At 35.7% G+C, this 20,651-nt stretch overlaps 2 long non-coding RNA genes across 2 annotated transcripts in view; both read right to left on the bottom strand.

Moving 5' to 3' along the window:
• Window positions 1–3,295: 3,295 nt before the first annotated feature.
• On the bottom strand, window positions 3,296–4,259 carry LOC132144698 (uncharacterized). Its single transcript, XR_009434381.1, has 2 exons — window positions 4,123–4,259; window positions 3,296–3,951 (listed from the first exon to the last, which is right to left on the bottom strand). It is a non-coding gene; the product is annotated as an uncharacterized LOC132144698 (long non-coding RNA).
• A 13,808-nt stretch (window positions 4,260–18,067) lies between these two features.
• Window positions 18,068–20,651, bottom strand: part of LOC132144699 (uncharacterized) — a 44,078-nt gene continuing 41,494 nt past the window's right edge. The window contains exon 3 of the long non-coding RNA XR_009434382.1: window positions 18,068–18,710. This is a non-coding gene — a long non-coding RNA (uncharacterized LOC132144699). The remainder of the gene's footprint in view (window positions 18,711–20,651) is intronic.

The raw sequence follows: 20,651 nt of genomic DNA on the forward strand, positions 1-20,651 counted from the left end.
TATCATGTGTTCCCGGGGAATCGAACCCCCAACCTTGCGCTTGCTTACTTGCTTGCTAACGCAGTGCTCTACCAGCTGAGCTACAGGAACACTACATTTAAAATCTTTTAAATTTTAAATATTTAAAATCTATCCATATCTATCAGAGAGAGAGAGAAAGAGAGAGAGAGAGAGGGAGGAGGTGGCGTTATTTACTTTTTAAACTATTTAGGATGAATGGACGCAGAAAAGTCTACTAAAATTATATTTAGTACTACTTCAAGAAAGATTAAGAAAAAACTAATTTTATTTTTTACTATGCTATTTTTCCTTTTTAATAGTACTATTATTAACAGTGATTACTATTTATATTCATATTAATATGAAGTTTTGTTCTTTGCACTATGATTATTATAAATGTATTACAATATAATACAACATAAAGCACATTTAAAAACATCCAAAGTTGACCAAAGAGCTGTACAAATAATTATATTAATACTAACAATAATATAAACAAACTAAATTTGATATCTTTTGTTATTGTTATTAATACTCATGGTTACACTAATTGAGTTTTTTATATAATATAATTATTATTAATATAATAATAATAATAATAATAATAATAAACAGACCTGGGCAATGTCTCATGATTATAAAACCATTAAATTCAGTTAAATGATGGTACATTCTGAACACTCGCGGATTTACCAAATCAACCCCACTGCGGTGAGTTTGGTTTGATCCGGTCCCGTAGAGTGGTAAACGACACGAGGGCTGTTTCAATCCTCATCACTGAGCTGTTAATTAAAACTCCCTGATATACTGACCAGCGCTCCATGTCTCCTTCCTGACAGGAGCCCTCCTCCCCCTCTCCGTTTCCATGAATTAGGAAGGAAATGGATCATTTTGATTCTTTTGTTCTATTCAGGAACACAAAGTGCCAAATGTGAATACCATAAAACTGGGAATTACAAAAGGCAAGGGATCTCTTTTTTACTTTAACATTCATTATTTATTTATTTTCAAATTTTGAGGCTTTAAGGAACCGATTTATTCAGACAGGACAGAGTGGATTCAGCCCTTGAGCTTGCGCACTACAACTGCAGCACTCTGCAAATCTCTCTCATTTTCAAAGTCTCTTTTTGTCTCGTACTCTCTGGAACGGAGAGGGTTATTGCAAGTGTTGCCAAAGGTTGCGTGACAGATGCCAATGTCGCCCACCGTGACAAACATGTAACACTCTGAATGCCTTTTCCTGTCCCCTGATAGAGCAGCTCTCACCTCTCATAGAGGCAGACTGCACAAACTCAATCACGCATCACGTTCTTCCCCTTCCCTCATCAGTCTCTTCTACTTTCTGTCTGTATCTCCTCATCTTTTTATTTCTGTTACCTCCTCTATTTCTCTTCTTTAACTGCCCTCTAGACATGCTCCTGCTCAGATGAGAAAGATTTCTCATGAGGGACCTTATTAAAAAAGGCCTAGGTCTGTTCTGCTGAGAGGTTCAAGCGCAGCTAGCCAAGCATGCAAAGCCAATAGAGAAAGGCACAAATGCCAGACAACACTTTGCAAATGATAGTCGGCAGTAATATAACAGAGAGCACAAACAAAGAAAATAGAGAGATGTCAGGAGAGCTGAGGTATATGAACAAGTATGTATTTTTTGTTTCTAATTACTTCTATTCAAAAATACCTATTTTGTTTTCTTAATTTAAAAGGGTCACCAAAAATTAAAAACTGTCATGTCCTCACAATTATATTGTTCCAAACCCATACGTATTTCTTTCTTCTGTCCTGAATATCCTGAAGCTTGATGAAATTGAAACTAAACTGCAAAAAGCATCTCTTTCTGAAAGTTACAGTATGTTTTCATTTACAGTTTACAATTAACTCCTAAAAGATCAATGACAATTTCATTCCTCATCTGAAACTTTTCCGAAGCTTCATGCACATTCACATAGGTCAATTTTAAATTAATTTACTTCTAAAAAATAAAATCCTTAAAAAAAAAAAAAAAAAAAAGGTTGCATGATAATTGCAGGTTGAAAAATAATGTTATTTTAGTATCACCAAGATTTGTGTTAATATTTTGCATTCAATTTTTTTTTACGTTTTAATTTTACTTAAAGTTTTAGCGATTTTGTCATTTTTATTAGTTTTTTTATGAATTTGTATCTCAGTTTAAGTACATCATTCAACTTAATGATAATAAGAAATGTTGCCTTGGTGTATGTATAAAATCTGGTGTTTTCTCCTCTTTGGTCTTATGTCAACTCATGCACCAAATAAGCTAGAACTGGCACTAGGCTTCCTCAAAAAAAATAATAATAAAAAAAAAGGACCCGGGGGCATGATGCCCTGATCCCATAAAACTGTTTGTGGAGGTGAACTGTTTTTGATAAATCACTTTCATAAAAAAAAAAAAAAGTTCATTACCTACAAATGAAGGACACCTCTGATTCCATAGGTCATTATGCACAAGTCTGCCATAGCTACTGTCCTACAATTCAAATAGAAAGTGTAAAGGAGAAGAACAGATAAAGAAAGAAAGATAATGTCACAGATAGACAAAGAGACAAAGATCGAGGAGTATAGCGGAAGTTTGCTCTTGTGTCTGCTCTTGAAGAGGATGTGTCACATTTGACAGCCTGCCGCAGAGAGCGTGAGCTCATCTCTCCTGACAGCTCGGCGTTCCCGTCCTCTTCCTCAGGTGCTACAGATGGAAAGCCTGAAAGAACTGAGACGACTTACAAGACAGTTTGGAATGGAGCATCAATATTTCATCACAACTGCGTTTACACTCGCAAACAAACAAAAAAGATTGCATGTGGAACTTTCCTGCGGCGCTCCCTCCTCTCCGTCTTTGTGAGCTTTTCTTTCTTGTCTGAACATTTGCTTTCAGACAGGTATGGGATTTTGAATAAAAACTGATAATACCTTTTGTTTGGTATAAAGTTTGAGCAAGCAGTAGTAAAAGTATGTCGTGGAAATAAAATAAATATATGCACCTATAAAAATAGAGTGATTTACGGTGCTTTCACAGTCTAGTCTGCAAGAGAATGCAGCTAGTAATAAAAAAAGGAATCGTTGTAAATCTTCCTAACTTTGATTACATCATTAGAAATTCATTTCTCATTCACAAACATGTGATCTTAAATTTAGCCCCAAACAATTCCTTTACCAGTAATATTCAGCAGTAACATTCATCTGAATAAGTATGCCATCTAATAGCATACGTTACCCATCCACATTCGCAGTTTCATTCATTGATATTCATTACAGGACAAAAGGCAAGCATGAAGTAAATACATGTGATCAGTCAGCGCTTTGCTTATTCACTTCTCATGGGATCATAACCTGCACACACAGGCCCAGAGCCTTGAGGCTGTTCTATTAGAAGAGACACGCCATCACGTCTCCAACTGCGAGTCTGATAAATATCCCCTCTGACTTCTGAAGACATCATCTCTCTTTTTTTAATGATAATCAAGCAAATGCACTTCCCTGCTCAGGATGAGCAGCCAGGGTCTATCTGAGCGAGCACCGACTGAACAAACTCCCCGGCGACACGTTGTCACGAACATGCACTTTCCTTAAGTTGCCACAAAAATCTTTCTTTGAATCCGTGTTTGTTTGGCTTTGAATTTGCTCTGGCGTTTATCACAGAGATACGGAGGAGCGGGGAGGGGAGACGGGAGTCTTAAAACCACAACGTTGAAGCCGTGATCCCCAACAGTCTGTTGCTGAAGAAAGACATCGAGGCCCGTCGGAGAGGAATTAGGAGAATGTATAAACGAGTTGTTTGTTGCCTGTGTTTTGGAGCGTTCCGCTCCGCTTTCGTCGTAAAGCTTTGAAGGTGGTGAACATCTTTTTGAAGAGTGAAATCGAGTGTGTTTGTTTTACATTCGGTTGAGGTGTCTGTATCGCGTGGGCTTCAGATCCCTCCTGGTGCGTGTGTGTGTGAACCTGTAAGAAAATGTGCACAATCACACATTATTCCGCATACAAACTACACAAACAACATCTACACTACTTTCTTGCAGACTTTCTAACTCTCAAAAAACATCATGTTAAATCTTCAGAAACCTTAAAGGTATGGTTCACTCAAAGATGAAAATAGTACCTGTCATTATTTACTCACCTTTTTTCTTTTGTGGAACACAAGGAGACATTCTGCAGAACATCTGAGCTGCTGTTGAAAGTGGATGGTGATTTTAAATGTCAGGCACCAACAAATAAATAAATAAATAAATATGTGAAAAACCTGTAAAAAAAAAAAAAAAAAAAAAAGTACACAAATCACACATAATTCCATTTACAAAACCCATTAACAACAGCTTTACTTATTTTGTGTGGACTTTTTAGCTTTAACTTTTGCAACACATCATTTTTCATCTTAAGAAACCCTAAGGACTGACCCTTTTCACAAGACTGTGACCGCGTTTAACAGTCATTAGCATCATAAATCCTCAAAAGTTTTTTTTTTTTTTAATGTATGTACACTTATAACACTATACATTGTATTGTATAACCTTTGCATCAAATTACAAAAAAAGAAAAAAAAAGTAGTTAACGCTATTGTGAGAGTGTTTCTAATGCATTGTCTATGGGAGGGAATGGTTCAATTTGAGAATGTATAGTTCACTTAAAACAGCTAGTCCTGTCATCATATACTTACCGTGGCATCCAAACCTTCTGTGGTGAATAAAAGGAGAAATTTAGCAAAATGTCTGAGCTGCTGATTTTGTATTTAGACACAGTGAAAGTGAAAAGCGGTTTTAAATAGCAAACACCAAAAAGGAAAAAAGCACCGTAAAGGTTGTGAACCTATAAGAAAATATGCACAATTACACAATTTCACCAACAAACTATAATGCTCACAATTGTACAAATAAATAAATACTCATCTGTTTATGTGAATAACAAAAGGAAAAGCCATTTGTTTGAGGTAATCTTCAATTCAAAAATTGAAAAAAGAGAAGCGCCATGAAAGTTAGTGATATGCCATATGATAAATAGGTGAGTAAATGATGACAGTACTTTAATTTTATGATCATATTACATTTATTTTAATGGTCATATTACCCAATTTTACAGTCTCTGCACTGGCTACCTATTAAGTTCCGTATCAGTTACAAATAAATTATTACTAACCTACAAGGCCCTTAATGGTTTAGCTCCTGCTTACCTAACTAGTCTTCTACCACGCTACAATCCATCACGCTCCCTAAGGTCACAAAACGCTGGAATTTTGGTAGTTCCTACAATAGCAAAGTCCACTAAAGGAGGTAGTTTTTTCGCATTTGGCTCCCAAACTCTGGAATAGCCTTCCTGATAATGTTCGGGGTTCAGACACCCTCTCTCGGTTCAAATCTAGATTAAAGACTCTCTTTGGTCAAGCATTCAAAAAATGCATCTCATAATCTTGTACTGCTGTTATAGACTATCTGATCAAATGCACATTGTTATTCATTAGCTTGGGTTAAAGAAATCATTTTTGCTTGGTTGGAACAGCAGCTATGCTAATTATGTCTCTATTTGTGTTTTTTTTTTTTTTCTGTTTCTTTTCAAGCTTCAGTCTGGATCCAGCCCTTACAAAGACCTGAGATGACCAAACACCTGAGAAGAGATGATGCAAACCCCTCAGAGGACTTCAGATGATGCCAACCCTGAAACAACATAAACTACCAAATCTTGCTACAAGTTTGATTGCAACATAATCACTGCTGCTTGATTACATCATTACATCATTAACTGAATTTGACTGTACATTTCTGCCATATGTACATCAGTTTGACATGGTCACCACTGATTAGCTACTACTAAAATATATTGTGGAACGTAATTTTCTGTAAGCTGCCTTGCATCGATTCGTATAATGAAAAACGTTATACAAATAAACTTGAATTTAATTTTAGGGTGAAATTCTCCCTTGATATCAAGTACAACTGCACATTTGCTAGTGGAAGACACACGCCTTACTCTGAGTGGTGAACATCAGTTTTACTGAGGTTGCAGATGCAAATGCTGAAATTGTCAAGTGTCACAAAACTCACATATACATCAAAGTCATCTCTCAATCTTTAATTATCTCTCTTTCTCACACACGCACATTTTCTGCACTAACACAGTACTTTTCATCATGTTTTGTCAGATAGGGAAGACACATTATTTAAACACTTGACCCTCTGTCTTTAGTCATTTAATGCCAGAGAGTATACCTCCAAATCAACATGCTGTCATTATGTTGTTCCACTTCAAGAATCTAGACAAGCAACTTTCTATTTAAAATGAAAAAAAAAAAGAAAAAAAAAACAGCATGCAGGTTCAGTCCACCATAAGGGTGAGTAAATCATGTCAGGATGTTAATTTTTGGGTGAACTAATCCTTCAAATCTGGCCCCAGAGTTGGATGTCTTAAACATAAGCTGTAGCTTTGTTTCCCCCGGCCACACCTGACTTCTTGCTTCCTGTTGAGTGAAATCAAGATAGGAAGTCAGGCGGGAATGTCCTGCTCTGATCTCTCAACATTCAACTGGTGCTTTTCCAAACTTTAAAAAGATCCTTTCCTCCCTCGTCTTTAGACGCTGGAAAGTGACAGTGGTTTTGAAGGAGTCGAAGCCGTCTTGATTTTAGTTATCCAGACCTTATGAAGATCTTCACTAATGATTGAAAGTAGACAAGGAGAAGGAGATCATTTTTAAGAGCTTGGACTAGAGCCAAATAGCTACATCAAGCCGTTTAACAGCCATTCATTCTAACGCCAAAGTCAGGCGGGTCTTAGAATCTCTATCGAGAACATTAATCTGCAGACTGAAGGAGAAACGGACAACCAGTGCATGTTGAAGAGGGACAGGCTATATATTCGTCCTATATCTACTCATCACTTTCATCTCATGGCCATTGAAACAGCCATCTCTGAGCTTTTCTCTGTGTTAATCCTCCTCATGCTGCCCGAATGCCCGCTGCCCCTCGTCTAACCTCCCGTCCATGGCACTTTGATGGTTCTCCAACTCAGTCTCTCATCCACGGAGTTCTACAGACTGGTTCTGACTCATCGTCCCTCTGTACAATCTGTCTGCTCCTGCCATCTCTCTTCCGGCTCACAATTATTATTATTTTTTTATGCAGCTTTTATCTGCTTTCTTTCTTTCAGCCACATTATTTCCCCATTTAATGCGCCTGCATGCTGGCCATCATTGGGGATGGTGAGTGTGTGTGTGTGTGTGTGTGTTGGCCAGGCAGCTGCAAAAGGCGTCAGCTCAGAGAGCTGACAAGATGTGACAGCTCTGGATATCTCTCACTGGCACTGACAGTTGACAGATGGATACCACTCACACACTGTAAGGAATAAAAGAAAGAGAGAGAGACAGACAGAAGCCCTGAGGTTGATTCTCTAGCATTACTCTCTGTTCATAGGGCCAATGTTTGATTGAGTGCTGCAGAGAATAATAAACCTTCTCTAGCTAATACTGTGCCCGAGCTTCTTTCTTATTCCCTCTACCTGGTCTCTATCAGACCCTCTCTTTTTATATTGCTAGAATGACATGTGCATACTTGTATAGAATATAATAAACATTGCACTGTAAATCAAAATAAAATAATTTCTGCATTTATTTATGAGGGATCATATGATTACGGTAGATTACAAAACTATTCAATTTCATTATTTAAAAGTCTTGACAATAAAAAAAAAAAAAGATTTCAAACTCTACAAGGAAAATGTGGCACTTGAGGGTTAAAGAAGTAGTTCACCCAAAAATGACACTTTTTTTGTATTATTTACTCATCTTATTTAAATGTGTATTATTACTATTCTGTGCAAAAAATCTTACTGTAAGTACTCTAAGGTGCAAAACTAACAACAGCCAACATTTACATAGCATTTTTAAATATATAGATGAATATATCTACATATTTGTACACATTTTTAATATGTCTAGTTTTATAAATTACATTTATGATTAAAAGGAATTAGCAATAAACAATAGGAAATTTATGTTAACCTATATTAATAATCACTATAAATATACAGCAATCCATAATTCTACTTTGTTTTTAGAAATATAAGATTTCTTGCCAGCCTGTATGTGGGTTGTCACTGTATCTAACAGCTGAAAAATTGAAATGTGACAGTATCTGAATTTTTCTGAAATTCCCATTTAACCATGCCACTCTAAGCTGTTCTGGCTTAGCTGTTGATGTCATGGGACAAGAAAGAAATTATAAATAAAATGTTTCATAACATGAATTGAAAAATAAAACATACTGATTTTACAAAATGAGTCAGAGAGACTAGCTACTATTTTGTCATGTGTTTCAACTCAAGGAACTTCAAATGAGAAATGAAAGTTTACCAGTGAGTTCTCTGATGACAAATGGAATGTTTATCTGGGTAGATACATATCTACCTTATTCCTAAATGCAGAAGTAAGCCTATGGATGAGACTTCCGGTTCATTAATCGGTTCAATAGGCAAATAATGAGAAAAATATCAACGTGCAGTAAACGGAAAAAAAAAAAGTTTGCTTTACAGACTAGTGTGTTCATAATTAAGATAATACACTCAAATAATATGGTAAGACCATAGACTGTATTAAAACACGGACGTAGTGTCCATGATGTCACACATTGATAAGAGCGTTTTTGAAGGGCGGAGGTGGCCGTCACCATCTTGGCAGCGCATCACTCCCATATAATCGAAAATTGGCAAAAAGGCGGGAGCTGGCTGCTGAAACCACGCCCACCTAGCTCAATGGCGTTGACAACAGCGGCAATCCACCTGTCACTCAAGAGGCCACGCCGTTAATTATGCAGAACTTTAAGACTTAATATAATTTAAACGGATGTGTTAAAAAATATTCACCCCCCTCACAGTTGTCACGAAGGTCAAAATTTGCTATATAGACCAAAAACTAAAATGTTGTACTGGCTGTAAAAAAACAAACAAACAAAAAAAAAAACAATTCTGCTGTAAAGTTGGGCATTTTAACATGGGGAGTCTATGAGATTTACTCCCTTTTGAAGCCAGACTCCAGCGGCCAGTCGATGAATTGCAGTTTTATTCACTTCCGTGTTGGTTTCAAGAGAGGGAGCGGAAGGATGCCATTTTTATGCTAAGCATAAAGTTCTGAGAATTATTTCTGTTTATTGCAGCTTCCCTTGACACTTCCTACTCACTGGTTCCTGAAGTTTTGGATGATCGAGAGATGGGTTTGTATACAAATTGCACGGCGCATGCAAAATCACTGTCATCATCACACACTTCCGGCAGAACAAACTGGCTGCTTGAGCTCCTAATTTTGACTTAAAATAACAGCTTAAATTTTATTGGACAAACATGGAGTTAGGTAGCCTGAGCATGTTAGCCTACTTTTAAAAGAAAGTATAACTAGCATCAAGTTTTGACCTAAACTGTGAAATCTGCCACACTAAATTTCAGTGTTTATAAAATGATTCTAAAAGTCATTAAGTTTACTGCGGTTTCTTGCTGTTTCAGCTGATATTTTCTCTGCACTGCCATCTGTCATTTTGGAGAAAAGTGCAACATGCTTCTTGAATGCAGTGAGCTGTAAAGTGGCAAACAAAATTATACATTATAAAGTCTGTACTTGCAGACTTAAACATTTTGATATATAGACTACATTATAACATAAAACCAAGATACTACCTAAAGACCAAAAAAAGCCCAAAAATTTAAGTTTACATGCTTGATGTATCAGCAATCCATTGTAGTCCTTATGTTATAGTTTAGATGGAAAACAGATCATTCTATACAAAATTAACAGATTGTTATTAAGGAAAATAAAAATAATTTTACAAATGAAAACAAGACAAATAATAGCTGTTACAAAATTGGTAGGGACTATTCTGTAATCATGCTCTTCTTTATTTTTCTACCCCTTTTGTTTTTCTAAAATGGTCTCTGTGAGCCTGACAGCTTTAACGTACAGTCAAATATGTGATCTAATGCAGGGTAAAGGCTGGTTAATGCCCTTAAAACAACATATTTCATTGGCACACAACAGATGTCCTTATGGCAACATGATTGTATTCTCACATATGACATGAGTGACAAATCTTGGCTATCTGTGCGGTAGGTTTGGCTCATCTGCTTGCTTGCAGACTCTTACAAAAATCTCCCTCTCTCCCTCTCTGATTTAAATGAGGCACTGTTTCAATGTTAGCTTGGAGCCATTGAGCCAAAGACATATTGCCATCAAACGCTGCCATCACTGGCCTGTCACCCCCTGTCTGTCAACTGTTACTTAGCAACAGCAGAACACGAGAGAGAGGCTAATTTGAGCCATCCTGAATCCATCTGCTTCTGATTTCAGCTGCAAAAAAAAAAAAAAAACATTACTTCCACCCCAGTCAGTGGTCATAGTCATCGCAGAGATGTGCTGAGGAACGTTAACACGCCAGTGAACAGAGATGGGATTTTTTTAAGGCTGTGGTAAAGGCTAACAGTTTAACGAGAAAGAGACACATTAGAGATGGGGAGGATCAGATAACGAGTATAAATGAAGAGCAGAGAGACGATGTTGGGCCAGATAAAAGAAGAAAACAAAAAGGAACGAATGATAATTAGAGAAAATTGATTTTGGAAATTCATCCAATGAGGGAGATCTATCGGCCCCATTACTATGCAAAGAGAAGAACAGGAAAATAATGGTACAAGCATTTGCGAAAAAAGAGATAACAGACAAAAAAAAAAAAAGAATAAGGAAAGGAAGGCTTCTGTTTTACCAAAGAGCTCCATTTTCTTTCCTCCAGCAGGCTCACAGTGTGGATGAATGCCAGAGAATCTGCCCCATGGGCCCGGCAGTCTGTCGCTCTGCTCCAGATAGTGGGAGAAGAGAGCTGTGCTAAACTACACTGATCTACACCACTCTAAACAACTCCACACCACTCTTTCTGTGGCACTGAACACCAATCAAAAATGGTCTGTATATCACTCTGTACCATTCCTCCGAAACCTATATTTCTGTCTGATTCTCTCCATGCAGCTCTAAATCACTCTGTGTTGCTCTACACAGCTGTACATGTGGCTCTTCTGGCTGGAGAGGCCAGGATTATTTAGATGTCGTGTTCAGGGAAATTAGACACTTTTTGGGCCTAATCCCCCTTTAAAATGTTGGTCGGGCAATCTATGAACGTTTCTAAAACATGTTAAAGGGATAGTTCACCCTAAAAAAGAAAATGCTGTCATCATTTAATCACGCTCATGGCATTTGAAATCTGTTTTTGAGAATACAAAGTGGATTATTCTGTGGCTTGTGTGCTATATTCCAAGCCTTCTTTTCAACCTTGTTCACCGCTAAAAATGATGATGCCCTTGCAAGGGACCCCATTCCTAAAATATTAAGGCAGCTATATATTTTCATGCATAAGAAAACATTAATTACTACTACTACTAATAATAATAATTATAAACATAATACATTCTTATTTTATTTTCTCTTATGTATTTTACCCAAGAGTTCCTGCTGTTGAAAATCTGAAGAAATAAAATGTGTTATTGTTATTATTACTATTGCTAGTAGTTAAAATTGTTAGTTCTAAAATTGAATTACATTATCATATATATTCTACATTTATTTTTTTATTACTGTTCACCATTAAAAGTACTGTTAAAAATCTGAGGCCGGATACACAAAACATTCTTAAGAATAAAATTCTTCTTAACTGCCAATTTCTTCTTATTTTCTAATTTAAGAAAAAAGATAAGAATATTTTGTATTCCCCAATAAATCAATAAACCCCAATAAAAAGTTATCATCTTTTTTCTTAAGATTGTTCTGAAGACAAAACCTAAGAAGAATTCAAATTCTTGAAAAGAATCTTCTTAAAAATCACCTTAAATAGCTTCTTAAATTTAGGACAGCCCCAGACTTGTCTTAAATCCCAAACAATAATAATCATTTAATTAATTTATTGGGTTACTTCAAATTAATTGTTATATTTAAGCATTACAACAACAGCTACATATAAAACATAGGGGGACTAGGGATGTGCATGGGTTTTCTGAAGGGACAGCGATGACTGTTAATGTAAACATGATCGCTCATGTTTAGCCTGTGTATGACGCTGCTTTTTGCTGACTTCAAAACTCATTAGCAACTCTAAAACGAGTCAGATAGGGAGCTGTAATTGAACCCGTTAATTTGAGCTTATAAATACATAATCTTTGGCAGTATTCAGCTCATATGAATGCAGGACGCATTTACTGTAGAAGCGCGGACTCAAATACCGGAAACGTTCACTCAGAGAGCGCAAAAACAGCACAAATTGAATGAAAAGTATCTCTGCAGCTTGAGACAGACTGTTTTAAAATTAACTTTTCAAAAACAGGCCGCATTAAAAACGTGAAGCTGAGCTCCAGTCAAAGTTGCGACAAAAATATAGGCTCAAAAATAGAAAATAGAGTCCCAATTCGCCTACTTATACTACGACCTAAAAGTATGTACTTTTTTGTGAGGAAAAAGTACATACTTTTGAGTGTGTAGCAAAAGAGTATGCACGTTCTGGGACATACTTCGATGACGTCATGCAACGTGAACGACAACGGGGTTGCCTAGTTACGCACACCACAACTGTTGACGTTTCATTCATTCTTGTATGTCCAATAAAATTTTATTTACTATTCCCATCTTTTTTTCTTATAGTTTTGTTTCACAATACATTTTACAATGTGTTCTTCTACCAAGTTGAGGAGTTAAGAAGCAGGGCGGCGTCGTCGTAGAACCAAACGAAGGTCGTTTGTGAGGCGGCTGGTTCTGACATTCATGTGCAATGTGTGTAACGAAAGCTACTTATTTTAATAAAGCTGAGGGCGCATCTCCGCTGCTGCATCCGGCTGCCATGTTTACATCACCGCAAAGCCATCGCAAAGCTCCTCCCTCCCGCACGCAATGGGTTGTGGGCAATATTAGCACTTAGAGTGTGCATTGATCTGCACTTCGAATTCTAACCGGAAATAGTAGACCATCCGGGTATCTTTGGAATACTCTTTTCAACATACTACGATTTGGGACGTATAATAACGGCTGTTATTTTCTTCTTAAGAAAAAAAATTAAGATGTTCTTAAGAATATATTTGAGAACTTATTAAGAATTTTTCAAGAATTGCACTTAAGAACATTCTTACGAACATCGTGGAATTTATCTTAAGAAATTTCTTAATTTATTTCTTAAGAAGATTTTCGTGAATCCGGCCCCTGAACTCTCTCTTCTCTCGATAAATATAAAAAACTATAATGTCAATAGAATAAAATACATGCAATCAATTATGATTTACAAACAGTATCTAAAATAAAATGGTGATACTGTCATATTTGGTACACATTTACTTATGCTATTCATTTATTTATTTACTTGATTACTAACAATTATTATTAATATTTATGAAAAGTTTTAATGATACAAAAAACTATTATATTTGTGTTCAGTTTTTTTTCTTTTTTGGCCTAGAACTTGCCTTGAGGATAAAAAAAAATAAAAAACCTAACAAAGATGCCCCTTGTTATAACAATCATCAGACCATGTTGATGCTGTGAAGATACCTTGAACTTGAAGTTTTGAGTAAAACTTCCATGTACTGATGGTTCTGACAGACGTTCGTGTGTAGATGGCAGTATTAAGGTCGGCTGTGTTGCAAAGCAATCAGAGAGTTTTGACGGGTGGGGTCCTCAGGAGGTGACAGCGTTGTTTGATAACTTCAGTCATTCCACTCTGCCTCAGGGTGACAAACCGCCAGAGATACGAATCGCTGAGCGAAGGGTTAATATCATGTCTGCTTTAGATTATGAAGACATCCAGAGGCACAGAGGAAGAGGAGGAGATCCGCCGTAGAGGAAATTAGAGATTGACACATGACAATGACCTTACAGGGCCATGCTGAGATATCATCGCATCTTCAGTTGGGATGGTAGGGCATGGATTATGATTATGCTCGATGGAGTCTTTGATTTACTCTCTCTCTCTTTCTAAATATATATTCCCGTCTCTCTCTTTATTTCCATCTCTCTCGCTCTCTTCTAATCACACAGGTGACACTCTGATAAAATTCAGCTCACAGTGCTGGAGGCAACATAGCAACACATGCTCTCACACACACACACACACACACACACACACACACACATACGCCTGAGACTCTGTTTGTTCCTGGGGTAGAGCTCACTGTTAAATACATCTCTTTGTTACCTCATAACTCAACCCCCTTGTGCATTGCTGTAAGTTAATTAACATGAATGAATACATCAAGTACGAATATTCACAGCCTCAATTATGCAGCTAATACCCCTTCATAAAAAAAAAAAAATCAAAAAAAAAAGAAAAGTTTTTTGAAAAAATTCAAAAAGAATCTAAAGAGAACTTTAAAATGGATTATAATTTTTTCGGATGTGCTTTAGAAATGTATATATAGTTTTTAAATAGTCATTTAAATTCAAATAACAGTTTACCCAAAAGTGAAAATTTATTTTCAAATTTGTAAGTGAACATTGTATAGTTGTAGAAATTGATATCTCTCCATATATTTGTAAAAAAAAAAGCTATTTAATTCATTAATATGAAATAATTCACCCAAAAGTGAAAATATATTTTCACATTCATAAGTGAAGCACTGATGTCTGACCTACAAATTAATCATTTGTCATTTTAAGGAACTAGCTGCTAGTTCAAGAATCTGATTCGTTTTTTCAATTAAAATCAATGAATCAGGAGACTCAGCATGACTTTGAATATATTATCACTTAAAGCATATGGACAGCTTTTGCCCATGCATACATATATTCTTCTTCTTCTTTCATTCTAAAGCTTTTGAAGTTCCCCATTGAAAAAGAGCGACAATTACATTATTCAAAATATCTGCTTGTACTCCACTGAACACAGAACGTCGTACAGGTTTTGGAACCACATGACAGTGAATAAAATGAAGTCTCACTCTCTTATGACCGAACGGGAGGTAGAAAGGATAGGAGTGTTCAATCAAACGAGGTATGAGAGAATGACTAGCTGTCCACTGCCACATATTTGGTTCTCCAGTATTGTGCTGGTTTCAGATTGCTGCGTTTAATCATGTCTGCAGATCCATTTGATATCAAAGCTGCACCCTCGGGCTTCCCAGAGCGCCATGGAGTCCAAATGTTTTCCTTTTATCCCACCCCATTTCCTGTCACCTGAAATGGCTTCTTTCATGTGTGAAAACAGAACGAGAGAGCAGGGTCTCCCGGGAGACCAGCCATTGTGACATCACTGTCTCCAGGTATTGGCAGCTGATGTGGCATCCATGTACACCTGTCAATCACAGAGAGTGGGTGCAGATGGGCCACACTAATGCAGAAACTCCATTCGCATGAAAAATAAGAGAGAGAGTGTAGCTGTGTGTGACTGCAATGTAAAAACCGACAGTTAAATCAAGTGAATCATGATGAAAGAATTTACTTGACTAGTTAATATTTGCATATGTGTTTTTGGTTGAGTATCATATTTAATACATTAGGCTTTTACGGTCCGAATAGTATGATATAGTCAGAATATGGAGAAGAAAAAATTAAAAAAATAAAAAGTTGCTGATACTTATATGGCAAAAAAGTAAGATTCTTATAGCTTGTAATTATATATAAATAATGACTCGTTCTCGAGTCAAGAACCGGTTGCATCGGTTTTCGGATCACCAGTAGTTCTTTCGGACAGTTCGATTCAATAAACCGGTTGAAGAAAACGGTTCACCGGTTCTTTTGCACTCGACGTAATGGCGTCATTTGCGATGATTGCCCTTGATTCAAGCCTTCGGTTTACCCGCGCTCATAACACTAGCACAGAATCAGTTCAGATTCAATCACCAAAAGAATCATTTCGGTTCAGACGCTCTTGTGTGTCGGTCTGCTTCACGCTGAATCACACATGTGCAGTATCATCAGCTCCTCGGTTCTCGAATCGGACGCGTCTGACAGAAACGGTTCTTGACTCATGAACGAGTCATTATCTGGCTCGGCTCAATGTTCATCTTCAATTCAGAAGAGTTGTTCAGTTCAGTCAGTGTACTGTTTGAGTAAATGAATTGGTGAACTGGTTCAAGAAGATCCGGTTACATCGATTGATTCGTTCGCGAACCGGATATCACAAACTGCTGTTTTGAACTCTCTCACAACAGACACGAAAGAGAAGACAATGCTGAATAAAATCGTAGTTTTTGCTATTTTTGGACCAAAATGTATTTTCGATGCTTCAAAAAATTCTAACTGACCCTCTGATGTCACATGTACTACTTTGATGATGTTTTTCTTACCTTTCTGGACATGGACAGTATACCGTAGTTTCAATGGAGGGACTGAGAGCTCTCGGACTAAATCTAAAATAACTTAAACTGTGTTCTGAAGATAAACGGAGGTCTCACGGGTTTGGAACGACATAAGGGTGAGATATTAATGACAATTTTGATTATTGGGTGAACTAACCCTTTAAGAAATCATTGTAATATGCTGATTATTATTAGAATGATCAATTCTAATTGCACCAGTCACTTTGTTCAGCATTGGTCTACTCACTACCTCATTCACCATGGAACTGATGTCATTCTACCACCTCATCAGTCAGTTTAAATAAAATAACTGCTCTTGAGCCCTTTGTCACTTTAATCAGACTAAATAAGCTTCTTTTTTTTGCACTAAAAATCATTTTATATGCACTGTTTGTTCACTTCACTGGTTTGCACATATCTGCCATTTACCTTGCACTGCTTTATTTAATTAACTTTATTTTTATTTATATTATATGTATTCTTTACATTCCCTTATTGTATAGTTGTATCTTATATTTTATATTGGATCCAGACTTTTAGCTTCTACTGTTAGTGTTATCTGTATGCACCGGGGGTCTGAGAGTAATGCAATTTCGATTCTATGTATGCATGTACTGTACATGTGGAAGAATTGACAATAAAGCAGACTTGACAATGCTGGCAACAGCTGTGCTGCCAAATATGTTTTTTGGAAACTACAATACTTTTTTCAGGATTCTTTGAGGAATAAAAGCTAGAAAGAACAGAATTTATTCAAAATATAAATATTTTCTAACAATGTAAATCTTTGCTTTCATTTATCAATTTAACACATCTTGCTGAATAAAACTTCTGAATGCTAGTGTATATTGTTAGAAAAGATTTCTATTTTACATAAATGATAAATAAATTATTATTTTACTTTTTCTACTTTTTATTCAAAGAATCCTGAAAAAAGTATCACAGGTTTCAAAAAAACATTAAGCAGCACAACAGTTTTCAGCACTGATAATAAATCTGCATATTAGAATGATTTCTGAAGGATCATGTGACACTGAAGAGTAATGATGCTGAAAATTCAGCTTTGCATCACAGTTATAAATGAGATTTTAATGTATATTAAAATAGAAAAACATTATTTTACATCATAATAATATTTCACAATATTTAATTTTTTCCTGTATTTTTGATCAAATAAATGCAGCTTTGATGAGCATAAGAAACTCCTTTAAAAAAACATTCTGAGACCAAATCTGAATGGTACTGTACACACACACACACACACACACACACACATAGATTATCACGTTAACCAAAGTTGCTTCAGTCCAGTAAGTGTTCACCTTAAAATATTACAAACACTATAAAAGTTATTATATTTCTTTATAAAAATCTGAAATTATTGTGCAGCATGCATGCATAAATAAATAAACAAATAAAAAAAAAATGTTTGAACTGAAGTGGGAAATTTTTAGATCTTAAAAAAAGTATATACGCTTTATACTTTATAAGTACAAATTATTAATCAGATGACAGAAGCCATGTAGTCAGTTATGTACAACAGATTTTTCAGCAAAGATGTTAATTTGAAGGCCTTCAAAATATCTGTATCAAATATGACAAAGTTGGTCTTATAGGGTTAACATGTTTACTGAATGCTTAATTTATGTATAATATTTACTTATGAAGAATTTAAATAAATTTAAAATATATTTAAAATATTTTATATTTAAAATATATTTAAAATATATTTAAAATATATTTAAAATGAATTTAAAATAAAAGCAGCCCCCAAATGCACAAGATAATAATCTTAAACTTAAAAAAAATAAATAAAATAAAAATTATAATTTAGCCAAAGGTATATTAAAGGGACAAGACATGTTTGTAGTGGACAGTGATGTTTCATAGACCCGATTAGCAAGGACGAACATAATTTAATCAAGACAAAAATAATGTATCCAACATTTTAAGCGAGCAGCAGTAGACATTGGCAATTTACCCTCTTGTCAGAACAGGGCATATAAACTCACACATTGTTAGCTCTGCGTCTCATTTACTCACTACAATTGACTGGAAAGGACATCCTGGCGTCCCCAGGGGGATGCCAACACTAAGTGGCATCTCTGGACGGCCACACCTCACTGAAGAACTTCCGATGTGCTGTCTGACTGGAGTTAAGGTGAAGCGTCACTGGGCCCGAGCGCACCTGGGGGCATGGAGGCAGTTGTGGAGTACAGAAAGAGCAGCACTCATTATGCAGTGGCAAACATGCTGTCACTCATCTCCCGTTCCCCACACACTCAGCTGTTGCGTGTTACTTCTCCTTCACTTCTTCTCCCTCGTTACTTGACCTTTAGAGCGCACATGAGGGAGAGAGAGAGAGAAGCCCGCTGCGTAGACGGCCGCGCAGCTGTGGAGAGCAGGAGAAAACTCAACTGGATTCAGAGAGAGAGAAAATAAAACGTTTATGAAGGTTAAAGAGGGATTCCTTCACCTGTGTAAACAGCATTTATTTATACAACATGTAATAAAAATAAATATGTACAGCAACTGATATTGCTGCTGTTATTGTTACCACAGACAACAACAACAACAACAACAACAACAGTTATTATTAATAGTCAAGACTAATAATAGTATATTAATTATTAACATATTTTAGTGTTAGTATATTTAACATTTGTTTATTAACGAGTATTCAAATAATTATAAAATGTATAATATTAACTAGAAATAAAATTATTATAAAATGCATAATTATAAAATACTATTATTTTAAATAAATTACACAAACTTAATTAATTTAGAAATAATTGTGTACTGCTACAACAACAACAATCATTATCAAGACTAATAGTATTAAATATTTATTATTAATATTACTGTAGTTAATATAAATTTTTTTATACTAATACAAGCATATTTTATTTAGTTATAATGAATAAATGAACACATATGTAAAAAAAATTATATTAAAAACAAAACCGTAAACTGAAAATATTATTATACATAAATTTACCTCAAAAGTGAATTTTTGCTACTGCCAGTACAAACAAAAACAACATTTATAATGATTACTATACTTTATATTAATAGTATTATAAGTTAAATAATGGTATTTTTTATATATATATTTTTAATATTTGATTTTAAAAATAAAAAAACAGACAAAACAAATAATAATATTATATTATTTTAATTATTAAATCATATATATATATACAGTACAGACCAAAAGTTTGGACACACCTTCTCATTCAAAGAGTTTTCTTTATTTTCATGACTATGAAAATTGTAGAGTCACACTGAAGGCATCAAAACTATGAATTAACACATGTGGAATAATATACATCATAAAAAAGTGTGAAACAACTGAAAATATGTCATATTCTAGGTTCTTCAAAGTAGCCACCTTTTGCTTTGATTACTGCTTTGCACACTCTTGACATTCTCTTGATGAGCTTCAAGAGGTAGTCACCTGAAATGGTCTTCCAACAGTCTTGAAGGAGTTCCCCGAGAGATGCTTAGCACTTGTTGGCCCTTTTGCCTTCTGTCTGCGGTCCAGCTCACCCCTTAACCATCTCGATTGGGTTCAGGTCCGGTGACTGTGGAGGCCAGGTCATCTGGCGCAGCACCCCATCACTCTCCTTCTTGGTCAATATGACTCTACAATTTTCATAGTCTTGAAAATAAAGAAAACTCTTTGAATGAGAAGGTGTGTCCAAACATTTGGTCTGTACTGTATATATACTTAATTAGTATCAATATTATTCAAATTATAATTAAAATAAATCGAAAAACATTGAGATTTAAAAACAATAATATTAAAAGGGTATTATTTTAAATGAATTATGCACAGACAAATCTCAAAAGTGCATTTTACACAGTATTGTGTTTTGACAATGCGAAATGAGAACTAAAACTGCTGCAAGCATATAAGTTTACTGGCTTTGGAGAACATAACAATGTCAAAAATGTGCGATTATGAAAAAACACTATCCTAAAAAACCCATTGAAAACTTTTGACCTGCAAATTGTTTTGTTTCGTTTAAAATTATGCATTTAGCAGACGCTTTTATCCAAAGCGACTTACAGTGCATCGGAATCGAACCCCCAACCTTGCGCTTGATAACACAATGCTCTACCAATTGAGCTACAGGAACACTATGTTTCAGGTAACATCTGACGATTTCACCCCTGATTTTAGCTCAGTAGTGCCACCTGTGTTGCCCAATAGTATACAGCCACGGGTGGAACTGATGGTGAAGCTCTCTACATGGCCACTGCAAGCATTCGTTTTCAGAGGAGAAACAGAAGAGGTCCCACTCCTTTCTGTTCCCCCAAACTTTAAAAACCTTTTTCCTCTCCTCTGCTCT

The sequence above is a fragment of the Carassius carassius genome, chromosome 8 (assembly GCF_963082965.1).
Source record: "Carassius carassius chromosome 8, fCarCar2.1, whole genome shotgun sequence".
Taxonomy (NCBI): Eukaryota; Metazoa; Chordata; class Actinopteri; order Cypriniformes; family Cyprinidae; genus Carassius; species Carassius carassius.